Below are 13,116 nucleotides of genomic sequence, written 5' to 3' on the forward strand. Positions count from 1 at the left end.
TCTCCCAGGAAGCAGCTACTAAATCCCTTAAATGTCTTTTTTATATTTTAGCATCTAAATAAGGTACCAAGGGGCATCATGGGCTGTCTGCAGATCGGCTTTCAATCTTGCTATAAGCCTGGTCTGCCTTTTTTTTCTGGCTATACACATTCTTTATAATATAGTGTGTGTCACTTGGGATCACAGGGGCCTAGATCCTAATGACCAGACAAGTTCAGTAACTCACCCAAGGTCACACAGTTGTAAGCACCAGAGACATGATTTAAATGTAGGTCTTCTAAAATCATGAGCTTCCTTTTTGGCAATGTTCCATGGCCCAAGTGTCATCATGAACCATCTTTCTATTGTGTTTCACACTGTTTGTATTTCCGTTCTTCTGAGATTATGGTGCCCCAATTTATAGTCGCAATGAATCAGAGAATCTCAGAAATGGAAGGAACTTAAGAGGTTTGCAGATCTAAAGCTGGAAGGGCCCTTAGAAACTAACTAGCCCTTCCTCTTGGTTTATAGATGAAGCATCCAGAAAGTTAATTGACTTGTCCAAGGCCACACATGTAGTAAGTGTCAGAGTTGGGATTTGAGCTCAGTTTCTTTGCCTCCAAGTTCAGCTCTTTCCCCTGGATCTTGATGCCTCTTCATCCCAATTATACTTTGTTGTAGACTCCTTCTACAACAAACCAGACAAATGGTCATTTAACTTCCACATAACATCATCAGAGCTATATTTGTATAATTGACTCCAAGGAAGTGCAGAGAACCTCAATTACTTTTGGAGCTATTTGGACTGTCTGAATTGAGATAAACAGTAGAGAAGGGAGCCCAAACAGGAATTAGTTCTGATGTCTTTTGATTCAATTCAATTTAATTCAAGCTAAGTCAAATTGTTGTTCAGTTGTATCAGTAGTGTCTGACTTTTGTGACTCCATTTGGGGTTTTCTTGGCAAAGATACTGTGTATCATTTCCTTCTCCAGCTCATTTTACAGATGAGGAAACTAAGGCAAGCAGGGCTAAGTGATGCCAAGGGTCAAGGAGCTAGTAAGTGCTTGAGACTGGATTTGAACTCAGGTCTTCCTGACTCTTAAGTCAAATCAATTAAAGTAAAATCATCAAGTATTTATTACTACGTAGCTATGTAGGCCTAGGTTGTTTTTTTGGGGGGGTGGTGAGGGAGACACAGATGTGATTTCATTGGCATTTCCAGGGGAGAACTCCCTCAATAAAAGGATTATCTGAGGCCTGAGAGGTCAGAAAACCTGTTCAAGGTCACATAGACTGGTGGCATATGATTTAAAGAGAAATTAAGCAATCTCTCCCTTCATGAAGGGTGCAATCTACTGGACAAGCTCATGGTATTGAGAAGCCATCAAAATATCATTCTCAAAGCCTAACTATTCCTGTTTGTTTTATTCCCTTTATCATAGTCAGAAGTAAATTGGTATCTGTATGGGGAAAAGCACTCTTCAAAATGATTGGATCCTTCAATTGAACTGGACTGGCATTAAAGGGGTCTTTGAACTTAGGGAGAGGTGACCTGGTTCTGTGCAGGACTCTATACCAGAACTCTTCTCCATTTGGCTTTGCCCCATGTTTGCATATTCCTCATACTCAATGGGGACATAAAAAGAACCCTGGTAATCTAGACTAAGAGAGTGACATATTGGAAAGGCACTAAGCTACTAGTAAGGAGGGATTTCCACATGGATTAGAACAAACCCAAGGGGTTTATCTTCTGTTGGACTCTGTTGTCCATTTATCTGAGGCTGGCATGTTAGCTGGGAAATCCCTCGGTGCACATGGGTTCCCCTTCTAGTCCAATTCATTCTGTCATTTAGGGGAAAGCCACTTTCCTTCCCTTATCCCCTCCCACCTCTTGGTGAGTCCTGGAAATGATATGCCCCTTCCTCCAGAACAGTGGGATATTTATTCAAAGGATCAGCGGATATGGCAAGACACATTCCCCATAGCACGTGCTGCAAACCAGGATGGGCGTCGTAAATCCTGCTGGGCAGTAAAGAGGTTAAGAGTCTCAGGATAAGATCCAGTGGCTGAGAGCCTTAGGAATGGTAATTTTTCTTTCCCTAACTACCCCCTTAAGAAAACACTGGGAATGATTCTTGCTGCCTTCGTAGCTGTAGCTCACCTCGTTATGGCAGGTGCTAAACTAGATTGGGGCTATTTTTGGAGGAGCTGAAAGGCACATGTGATGTCTGCTAGACATGGAGCCTTCTGTTTCATCTGCTGTGCTTTCAAATAATCAAGAGGAACAAATGGAGCAGGACAAAAGAAATGGACTTGTCTGGACTGTGATCCCAGCTTAGATTGGACGGTTTCTGGAACAAAGGTTCGAAAACCTAGGTCCCATTGCCAATTTGGCCACTTCCTGGCTATATGAACTTTGGCAGGTCACCTCAGCTGTTGGGCCATAGTTTCATTCTCTGTGAAATGAAGGGGTTTTACTAGACAAATTCTGTGGTCCTTGCCAGCTCTCAGTCTATGATACTGAAATGTACCTGTTGCAACCCCCTTGGGGATTCATCATTCAGAACAGGCCCAGATATCCTATGGCTATATCCTTTTGGCTATTAGGATTCTTTTAATTGGCTGCTGAGATGAAACTCCATGAATATAATTCTATAGCATAATATATATCCATATAATATATTAGTATGTATTAAATATAATAGCATACATAATATATAGTATATATTATTTATGTGTATCTATCTATCTATCTATCTATCTATCTATCTATCTTTCTCTGTGAATGTAATCCTTAGCCCTTAGGCTTTCTTTGCTCCTAGCCTCAAGGTACAAAGATGAGTCTCCCAGCTCTAGAGGGCTGTTGATGGAAACCCTTTACCCTGCCAGGCTGGCCCATACTACATTATGGTCTCCTAGGCAAGCCTGTGTTTGTGATGGGGTGGTGGTGCTTTCTGATTGGTTGCAGTAACAGCCTGGCTAAAAGAAAGTCAGAGAGAGAGAGAGAGAGAGAGACAGAGACAGAGACAGAGAGAGAGAGACAGAGAAAGATATGAACAGAAAGAAGAGTTCTCCATTGGGCCTTGATTGAGTATAGCTAATAAGCAGCTTTGTTGCAAATATTCCAATAAGGCTTGCATATTCATCTTTCAATTCAATGGAATCAATTCTCTGATTTTTTATTGCTTAATGTTTTCTTTCTATGTAGGAATAAAACTACCTGCTCCATCAATGATTCACATTTTTATCCTTGGTCCATTTTGTTTGTTCCCCCTTTCTTGGAAAGACTTTTTTTTTCTTTTTTTCAATATATTTTTATTTCATTAAATATTTTCCAATTACATATAAAAAAATTCAACATTTAAAAAAATTTTGTGTTCTAAATTCACTTCCTCCCACCCATCCCCCACCCTTTAGTGAAGACGAGCAATATATCAATTATACATGTGAAATCATGCAAAATATGTTTCTATATTAGCTATGTTGCAAAAGAAAACACACAGAGAAAAACCCTCAAGAAAAATAAAGATAGGAAAAAAGTATGCTTCAAGCTGCACTCAGAGATCACCAGTTCTGTGTCTGGAGATGGATAATGTTTTTCATCATGAGTCCTTTGGAATTGTCTTGGATCATTGTCTTGATCAGAGTAGCTAAGTCTTTCATATTTGATCGCCCTTACAATGTTTCTGTCATTATGTATAATGTTCTCTTGGTTTTGCTCACTTCATTTTGCATCAGTTCATGTAAATCTTCCCATGTTTTGGATGAAGAACTTTCAAAGGAAACTGAGAAGTTGAGGTTGTTGTTTGTCCTTTGTTCTTGAAGAGGACCACAATATCAGGAAGACAATGCCATGACTTGCAAGTGAATTGGATTTAAGTGAGAGAGGGCTATGCAAGGTCATCTGATGGGGTATGGGCCTGATGTGGTTTAGGGATTCAGGGGTACTGGGACCCCAAAATCACAATGCACGGGTCCTGCCTAAAAGAAAGGCCTCTTTCTCAAGCCTTTGAGAAGCCTCAAGCCTTCTTTCAGCCAAAGACAAGGTTTATTAGAACATCCATCATATTGGACAGACTCTTAAGGAGTCTGAACATTAATAAACTATTGGCTAGACTTTGAGAATCTGACCAGTGGCTAGATTTTTAAGAATCTAAGCAGTGGCTAGATTTTAGGAATCTGAGCAATGGCTAGATTATAAGATTATAAGACAAGATGGACCTTATATACTGAAAGACTGTGGGAGGGACCTAGGAGTGGCCAGTAAACTGGAGTGAACAGAACTCCTGGGACCTGGACCTCATGGCCAAGGGAGAATGGAGCCTAGCTAGGATTAAGAGTGGCAAATGGCCTGGGGCCATAAGGCAAAGGAAGGCCAGGCTAGGTTAACTGAATTGGGAGATTGGGTGTAGCCACAATGAAAGGCCAGTTGATGGGATTATAGCCTCAGGCAACACCAGAGACTTGGCCATGTGGGAAAGTCCAGGGTTTTTCCTTTCTGGGGCCCAGATCCCAACCCCATCAGGCCCAAGCCGAGACCTTTGCCCCTTGCCCCAAAAAAGGATTTGGCTCCCCTTTGTCTATAGGTCCCAGAAAACCCTTAAACTTTTCTTACTCTTGGTCTCAAACTATTCCTTATCGACTCTCCTTATCTCCCTTTGAAAGCCCTAGCCCCACCTTTTGATCTTATTCAGATGCCTTTCAAATCTCTTCCTTCCAGTTCCTTTCATTAGCTATTCCCATTGTCTATTCAATCTCTCAGGCATTCCAATCTGAATTCTCACCTAGACCCTTTTCCCAGCCCCTCCTCTGGTCACCCAAAGTTACTTTAGTGTATATAAGATCCACCCTAGCCCCCATTTAATTGCTGAGACTTCCTCATGCCTGCTTGTCCTTATGGGCATCACTAATGTTCAGATTCCTTAAGAGTCTGACCTGTATGGTTATCCCTAATAAACTTTGTCTCTGACTGAAAGAAGATTTGGGTTGAATTCTTTCAGGCAGTGCTGTTTTGGGGTCTCAGCATCCCAAGAATCTAGACCTCATCATAGATATATTTTTTTAAGTGAATCCCTGGTTCTTTCTAGGGACACCATGAGTGCTATGATGATGGGAATTTCCTGCTGGATAATAGATTTTGTGGTGAGAAGGATACATAATAATAGGTAACATTTATGTAATGCTTTAAAATTTGCAAAGTGATTGATATATTATTATATTTGATTCTAACAACAGCCCTAGGATGTAAGTGCTGTTATTATCTTCATTTTACAGATAAGGAAACTGAGGCAAAGAGAGGTTAAGTGACTTGCCCAGAATCATAGAGTTAGTATCTGAGGTGGGATCTGATCTATAATTATCTGGATTGTGGGTTCAGTGCTCTATCATTGTAACTCCTAGCTAGATGTAGAGTCTTTCTTTAAAGCATATGAAGAGGAGCAGCTAGGTGGCACAATGGATAAAGTTCTGGCCTTGGAGTCAGGAGGACCTGAGTTTAAATCCAGCCTCAGATACTTGATACTTACTAGCTGTGTGGCCTTGGGCAAGTCACTTAACCCTGATTGGCTCACCAAAAAAAATAAGGCTAGATTTTTGTCCTCACATAAGAGATGAAGACACAACATGAAAAGCCATTTCTGTCTCGATGCCCTTTTTAGAGCACCCCAGCCTCACAATACATAGCAAGGACTGAAAGTATGGGTATCCTAACCTCTGCTCAAGCTGCCTTTTATGAGGACAAACTCTGGTGAGATACAGCGATAGCTCTCACTGACTCCTCTCCTGACAATTTCACCACCCTCGATGAAAACCAGGACTGGGAGGAAAATGAAATGAGCTCTTTCTGATGAGTGCATACATTTTTAACCACATCTGTCACTATGGATTAGTGTCGCAAAGCACTTTAATGATGTTGCTTGGCTCCCCGCTCCTTGTCCGACACAGGGCAGTGAGATTAGTCCAAGGGGTTGTAGAAAGTGAACAAATCTTTAGCTTTTTCCATTTCATAGGAGCCATTAAGTATATATTGCCATCTGAACCACGATGAGGCAGGGCCGTTTTCATAATTCTGTAAGTAAATGAAGCTGGCAGAGCATAGAAAACAGTATTAGTCAAGCATTCTTTTTAACCCTTTGGAGGGCAAGAGCTTTCTAGAAGCCAATGTCAGTTTTACCAGTCTCCCAGTTAGGGACATGAGGAGGCTCTAATGTGTTGATGTGCTAGGAATTCCACTCTATAAATGGGAGTTTCTTGTAGGTATATCATTCATTCAACAGATATTTATTAGGAGTCAACTGTGCTAGAAGTTGATGAATGTACAAAGATTATGCCATAGGATCATAGATTTTGAGCTGGAAGTTGCCTCAGAAACCACCTAGTTTAATCTCCTAATTTTACAGATGAGGAAACTGAGTCCCACAGATATTAGGTGACTGGCTAAAGGTCACACAAGTGGTTCCCTTTTGGAGCTTGCACTCTAGAAGAATGATCAGACACAAATACAGGGGTGTGATGGAATCAGCTTGGGAGAGTCAAGTTTTAAATTTCCAGTGTGAGCATTTACATCTCTGAAATTAGCAAACACTGTAAATCAAGATGTAATTTATTGTTTTGTTGATTGTCTAGATTTGAGACTATGAAGGAGAAAATATTCATATTTCAGATTAAACTTAAAAGTCTATTGCATATACATTTTTTTTTCCTGGAGAGCCAACTGTTAAGCATTTACCAGAATAACCTTGACTATAATAGAATGTAGTACAGCATAAGTTTATTAGAGAGATGTAAAGCATGTAAAGCATGGCTTGAGAGGTCCAAGGTCTTTGCTAACTGAAGAGGGGTAGGAGTCAGGGAAGGCTTCCTAGAAGAGTTGGCATTTGAGATGGGCTGTAAAAGCACAGAGTCAATGTACTCCAAATAGAGGAAACAGAAATGGGAAAAAGTTCAAAAAAAAACTCATCCAAAAGGCACATGATATATTCAGGCCATCGGACTATGGCCATAGAGTCAAATGCCTAAAAAAGAGTAGTAAGAGATAAGACTAGAAGGGTGGTGTCACATTGCAAAAAAGGACTTTGACCTTCACATGAGAGGTGATAGGGAGCCAGTAAAGACTTAAGCAGAGGAGCAAACATGTTCAGATTCCTGCAAAATAGTGATAACCATGTAGTAGATGCTTACCAAATGTTTGTTGAAATGGAGAAAGATTTTTATGCTAATGGAAAGAGCAATGGATTGGCGGTGGGAAGAATTGCAAGATTCTAGTCATGTGGAAATGACAACCTGTATTAGGGTGGTGACTAAATAGAAAAGAAGGATCAATGTAAGAGATGTGGCAAAGGTGGACTCCTTAGGACTTTGTAGTTGGTTTGACAGGAAAGATGAGAGAGAGAGAAAGAGAGAGATAGAGAGACAGAGAGAGAGACAGACAGCCAGACACACACACACACACACACACACACAGAGAAAGAGAGAGAGAGAGAGAGAGAGAGAGAGAGAGAGAGAGAGAGAAGTCAAAACTAGCTCCAAGGTTACAATAGAAGACTTAGTAGCACAAAACTGTTAGTGATAGAAATTTACTCTAGAAGCAGGGTATGGACCAGTTTCTTAAGCCTGAGAGAGATGGAGAAGCAGGATCCCTAACCATGCAGGGTAATCATTGTAGTATCATGAGGACTATATAGACTTCCTCTTTCTTGTGTGAGGGCCTTCCATGCCTCCCTGGGGCCTCATTCACAGAAGGTGTTGGTGACTGTATTTCCCATAGAAAGAGGCAATGGGAGATTGGTGCTGTTCATGTCCACCTGGGGATACAGAAGCAGTTAGTGTAGGGATCTGAATTGTGGGCATCATTATAGGAAATCTGCCCATAATGAATTGACTCAAGTCCTCTCCTTCCTTTTGTGCAATGGCTATAGCAGATGCCCTGGGATCCTCAGAGTCAGGGCCAAGACTTTTTACTCTCATACCTGTAGCAAACTAATAATCCCCCATTCTACATGTCCATCCTTCTGAGAAGCCCAGGGCCTGCTTAGCAATCTAGGTATCCATAACCTTATTTCTCACTGTTCCCTAACACCAATGCTAGGCCAGATCAGGAAGCCTTACTGATTTCCTCAGATGCTACTGCCTTCTCCCTAAATTACCTTATATTCATTTTGCGTGTAGATTTTGCATATATTGGCATGCATACATATTCATGCTGCAATTGTCTACCCCTATAGAATACAAGCCCCTTGAGGGCAGGCTTTGATTCACTTTTTTAAAAACTGTATTCCCAGTGCATAACATAGTGGCTGGCACATAGTAGGTGATTAATAAATGTTCGTGGATTTATTCATTGAATGGTTCCTACCCTTGTACATTGATTCACAGATTAACATCATTTCTCCCTGTTCCTTAACTAAGACACAGAACAAGCTCCCCCTTCTACAAATCTTCCTGGGACAGTTAGAGGACAAAGTAGATAGAAAAGAGGACCTGGAGTCAGGAAGACCTGAGTTCAAATTATGCTGCTGAGACTTAACTGCATGAACCTTACCCAGGATCATAAAAGGCCAGGAACTTAGGTTGGGGCTGAGTTACCATTAGAAGAGTCAGCATGAGGAGCAGCTAGGTGGTACAGTGGATAGAGCACTGGCCCTGGAGTCAGGAGGACCTGAGTTCAAATCCGGCCTCAGATACTTGACACTTACTAGCTGTGACCCTGGGCAAGTCACTTAACCTCATTGCCTAGGGTGAAAAAAAAAAAGAAAACATAGAAAAGCCAACATGGTATAATGAAAGGAGCCTTGTATTTGAACCCAGAGGATAAGGGTTCATATCCAGATTCTTCCACTCACTATTTGAATGAAAGCAAGTTACTTTCCTTTTCTAGGTCTTACTTTTCACAGTTGAAAAATGTGACATGATCCTATGTCCAAATCCTAGATCTGAAGATCCCTAGAACAAACTGGTCATTTAAGCAGGAGGAGGTTGAAAACGGAATTTTATTTTGGGTGGCAGGAAGAGCAGAGAATGGTATGATCAACAAACTAGTTGGGAAATGTAGAACCTGATGTATTGGCAAGAGGTTGGATGGGCTGAGTACAGCAGCATTAGCCAGGACAACTGATGGGGAAGTTGAGTGAGATTGGTGGATTCTTCCATGAAGAGCTGCCCTAATGGGTTGTTCACAGATTTATACTTTCTTCCCTCTACCCTAAGAATGGTGATCATGTCTTTGTATAAAAGAAGCCTGACCACCTATAGGTGGAGAAGTGTGATCATTTAGCTCTTGGAATCCTCTGAGGTAAGCTTGGGAAGCGACATGATGCCCTCTACAAGGAAGAAAGGTACTGTAAGTAAGATCTCTCTCTATTTCCCAGAAGTCTCATTTTCAAATTTCTTTCCCAAATTTGGAGTTGGAGAGCCAACAAGGGATATTGGTGGTGATGTTTGGAGCAAGGGATCAGTGAAGGCCTGAAGTTGAAGCTGGAGTTTCAGATTCAATATTACAATTTCCATGCCATCTTCCTCCCTCTTTGTATTGTTGGCTGCCACAGCCTTGATCTTCCAGAGAGCCACTCTGTTGACTTTCCTAAAGTGTGAGTCTGATCATGTCATCCTGCCCTCAAGAAGTTGAATGTTTGCTCCACTGAGACTCAAGTAATCTCATTATGAACCATCCACATGTACCTTCTTGACCTGTGTGCCTGTGGTTGCATCCCTCCCTTCCACAGAAGGTCTGTGATAGGTCCTTCCTTCAGATCAGGGCTTCTTAAACTTTTCCCACTCATGACCCCTTTTTGAGTGTCAGCAGTGTTTGCTGGCATTTTGTGGCCCGAGAGCATGCACAGTGCAAAGTGCGCATGCTTTGTGTTCAGAACCAGGGCTGCAATGAAGTTGCATGATGCAACATGGGCAATCAGTGCCAGAAACACCTCAGATTCATTACACATTTGATTATTAATTAATTTTTGGTCATTGTACATTCAGAAACCTTTTACTGTTGCCAAATTTTTCACAGCTCCATATGGGGTCATGACCCACAGTTTAAGAAATACTGCTTTAGTTGTATTGACATGTGTGAACCATCTGTAAACTCTTTCTGCACAATAAGCCTGCCTCTTTTTGTAGTCATATATGTCTGTAATGATCTATTTTGTAGTGCTTTGCCTACTCTTGTCCAGACTAGAACATATAGATTAATGGATGCCTGTTGAAGTTGGTCCATTAGTATATACATCTTGGACGAACCCGGTAAATAAATAATGAACTGAAGCCAGACTTGAATAGGAGGAAGAGAAGGAGATGTGTTGCATTACAGAAACTGTGCTGAACTTCTAGTGACCCCAAGCCTCTTTTTGGAACAAAGCTCTATTTTTTGAGACCAATGCTCACTGAGAAATCAAAATTGTTTTTGTCCTAAACAAGTGAGTAAATATGGTGGGTATAAGTAAATTGTAGCATATTACTAACCATTTTGAACACTGATTTTCTCATCCAGAATCTATAAGTGGTATAAAGTCTAGAGAATGAGACTTAGAGCAGGTAGCTAAGTGACTCAGTGGATATGGTATTGATCTTAAAGAATAGAAGATAAGAGTTCAAATTCTGCCCTAGACATTTACTAATTCAGAGATGGCAGGCAAGTTATTCAACCTTAGAATCCTCATCTGTGAAAGTGGAATAATAATGGTATATACTTTACAGCTTGTTGTAAAGCTATGTAAAGTGCATCGCTAACCTTGAAGTATGATAGCAAGAGTGTTTAGGAATTATCCAGTGTGTTAGGGCTCCTTTCCAGCTTTGTTCCATCTTGCAAATTGAGAACATTTGAGAACTACACCTGTATTGAAGCAATGGGTATAAATGGCAGTTTATATATGCCTATATATAGGCAGTTCAGAGCTAAGTGTACTTCCCTGGACCATTCTACCAGAGATCTCCTTTCCAAATTGACACTGAATCATTAATGACTACTTTTTGGGTATGGTCATTCAACTAGTACCAAATCCATCCATTTTTCTGTCATCTGCCCCAAATCTCTTCATGCTTTTCAAAAGAATAGCATAAGAGACTCTGACAAATGCTTCCCATGTAATCTATGTAAATTACATCTTTAGCATTCTCTTGATTCTCTTGAGTTTAGTAGCCTTGTCAAAAAAGGAAATAATTGACAAGACCTATATTTGATGAAATGATGGTGCTTTGCTGTCACCACTATCTTTTACATATATATGTGTATACACACATACATGCATATACATATATACACATATATAAACTGTGCAATTATATAGAATATGTTATATTCTGTAAATTTTTACATAGAATATAGGATTTTGTCAGGAATAAAGGCAAACTCATTTATATCTATCACTTCCATATATATCTATATGCTTTTGAATACTCCCACTCATTTGTCTTTTTTTTAAACCAGGATATTTGCCCTACTCTAATCCTGAGGCCTCTTTCCCATTCTACACAACTTTCAAAGACCAAAGATATTCTCAGAAAATTATAGAAGCATGAAATCGACATATGGGATTGATATTTTCTTGATTGACTCAAAAAACAATAGTCAGCCAGCTCATTTCACACATGAGGAAACTGAGGCAAACAGAAGTTAAATAACTTGCCCAGGGTCACAATCTACTAAGTGAGGTTGGATTTGAACTCAAGCATTCCTGACTCCATGACCAGTGCTCTGTCTACTGCACCACTTAGCTGCCCAAGAAGAGGAGGAGAAGGCAGTGAAGGGAGACAAAGAGATAGGAAAAGCTATTATTCCCATTTTATAGATGACCAAAATTGAGGTTCAGAGAAATTGTGATTTGTTCAGGGTCACACAGATAGTAAGCATTTGAGATAAGCTACAAATCCAGGTTATGTGTGAAAAGTGTCAGTGTATGGGAAGGGTCAGGGTGTGGGAAGGGTCAAATTGCAGGAAGGTTCAGTGCATGGGGTGGATGGAATGAGGAGGCTCAGGACAATGCAGGTAGTAAGAACATGAGACTGTTACCTCAAGAGCTCTCAGCATTTTCCTCAATCTCCTAATAATGAGGATAATATTAGCAACTCACAGTTGTATAGTGCTAGAAGATTTGCAAAACTCTTTACATATAAAATTCTCATTTGATCCTCACAACAACCTCTTGAGGAGGATGCTGTTAAGATCTCCATTTTACACATGAGGAAATGGAGCCTTAAGGAAGGTAAGTGATTTGCCCAGGATCACACAGCTAGTGAGGATCTGAGTCATGATTTGAACAAAAATATCCTGAGGCTGACTCCAGTACTGGATCCACTATGCGTACTCCTCTATGATACATCCCCTACTCATGGAACTTGAAATTTCCATGGCTATGAGAAAGCTAACTCCACAAGGATGCTTTGCTTATTTATTTTATTGTCAATTCAGGCAAACTACTTGTCAAGGTAGACAGCTTCTGTATCTTAGGATATATGGCTTCCAGTTTTTTTTTTTTAAAGGGAAGAGAGGTCTTCACAGATATTAACCAAGTTATGCAATTCAAGTCTCATTTTACTGTTTTTTGTTTGTTTGTTTAAATGTACTGGTGGGGTCAATGGTTTCCCTGCAAGTGTGAGATTCAGGACCATGGGCAGATCCTCGAATTCTAGCCAGTAGTCATCACTTGTTTCCATATTGAAAAACAAGAAATACTGAGTTTGGTGGATGATGAAACAAAGGCCCAGTTATTTTAATATGAAAACTGGTATCTGCAATAGAAAGGGACAACTCAGCTTTAAATTGAGTGTCAACAAGAATGACAGCATAGAAGATCTATATCTTTGAAAAAGAGAAGGGAATGTGGAAGCTGAGGACCCAACTTTTCCCCAGAGGAACAAGCAGCTGGCAGGACATACATACACACAAATAGCAATTGAATTAAATGAAAACAAAATTTCATTTGTTTCACATTGCATTTAGAAGGTTAAAATTAGGCAGAACGAACTGAAGGCATGTTATTTTGTTCAGTAGTTGAACATCCAGTGTTTGTGCTTTTTACCTAAGTCTTGCATCTTTATTCTATGGCTAATTTGTCAGCGTTTGCAAGTATAGCTCTAAAGCATGAACAGCAAGTGGTGTGTGTGTGTGTGTGTGTGTGTGTGTGTGTGTGTGTGTGTGTGTG

This window comes from Vombatus ursinus, unplaced genomic scaffold, assembly GCF_900497805.2.
Source record: "Vombatus ursinus unplaced genomic scaffold, bare-nosed wombat genome assembly UNPS02014773.1, whole genome shotgun sequence".
In the NCBI taxonomy this organism is placed as follows: domain Eukaryota; kingdom Metazoa; phylum Chordata; class Mammalia; order Diprotodontia; family Vombatidae; genus Vombatus; species Vombatus ursinus.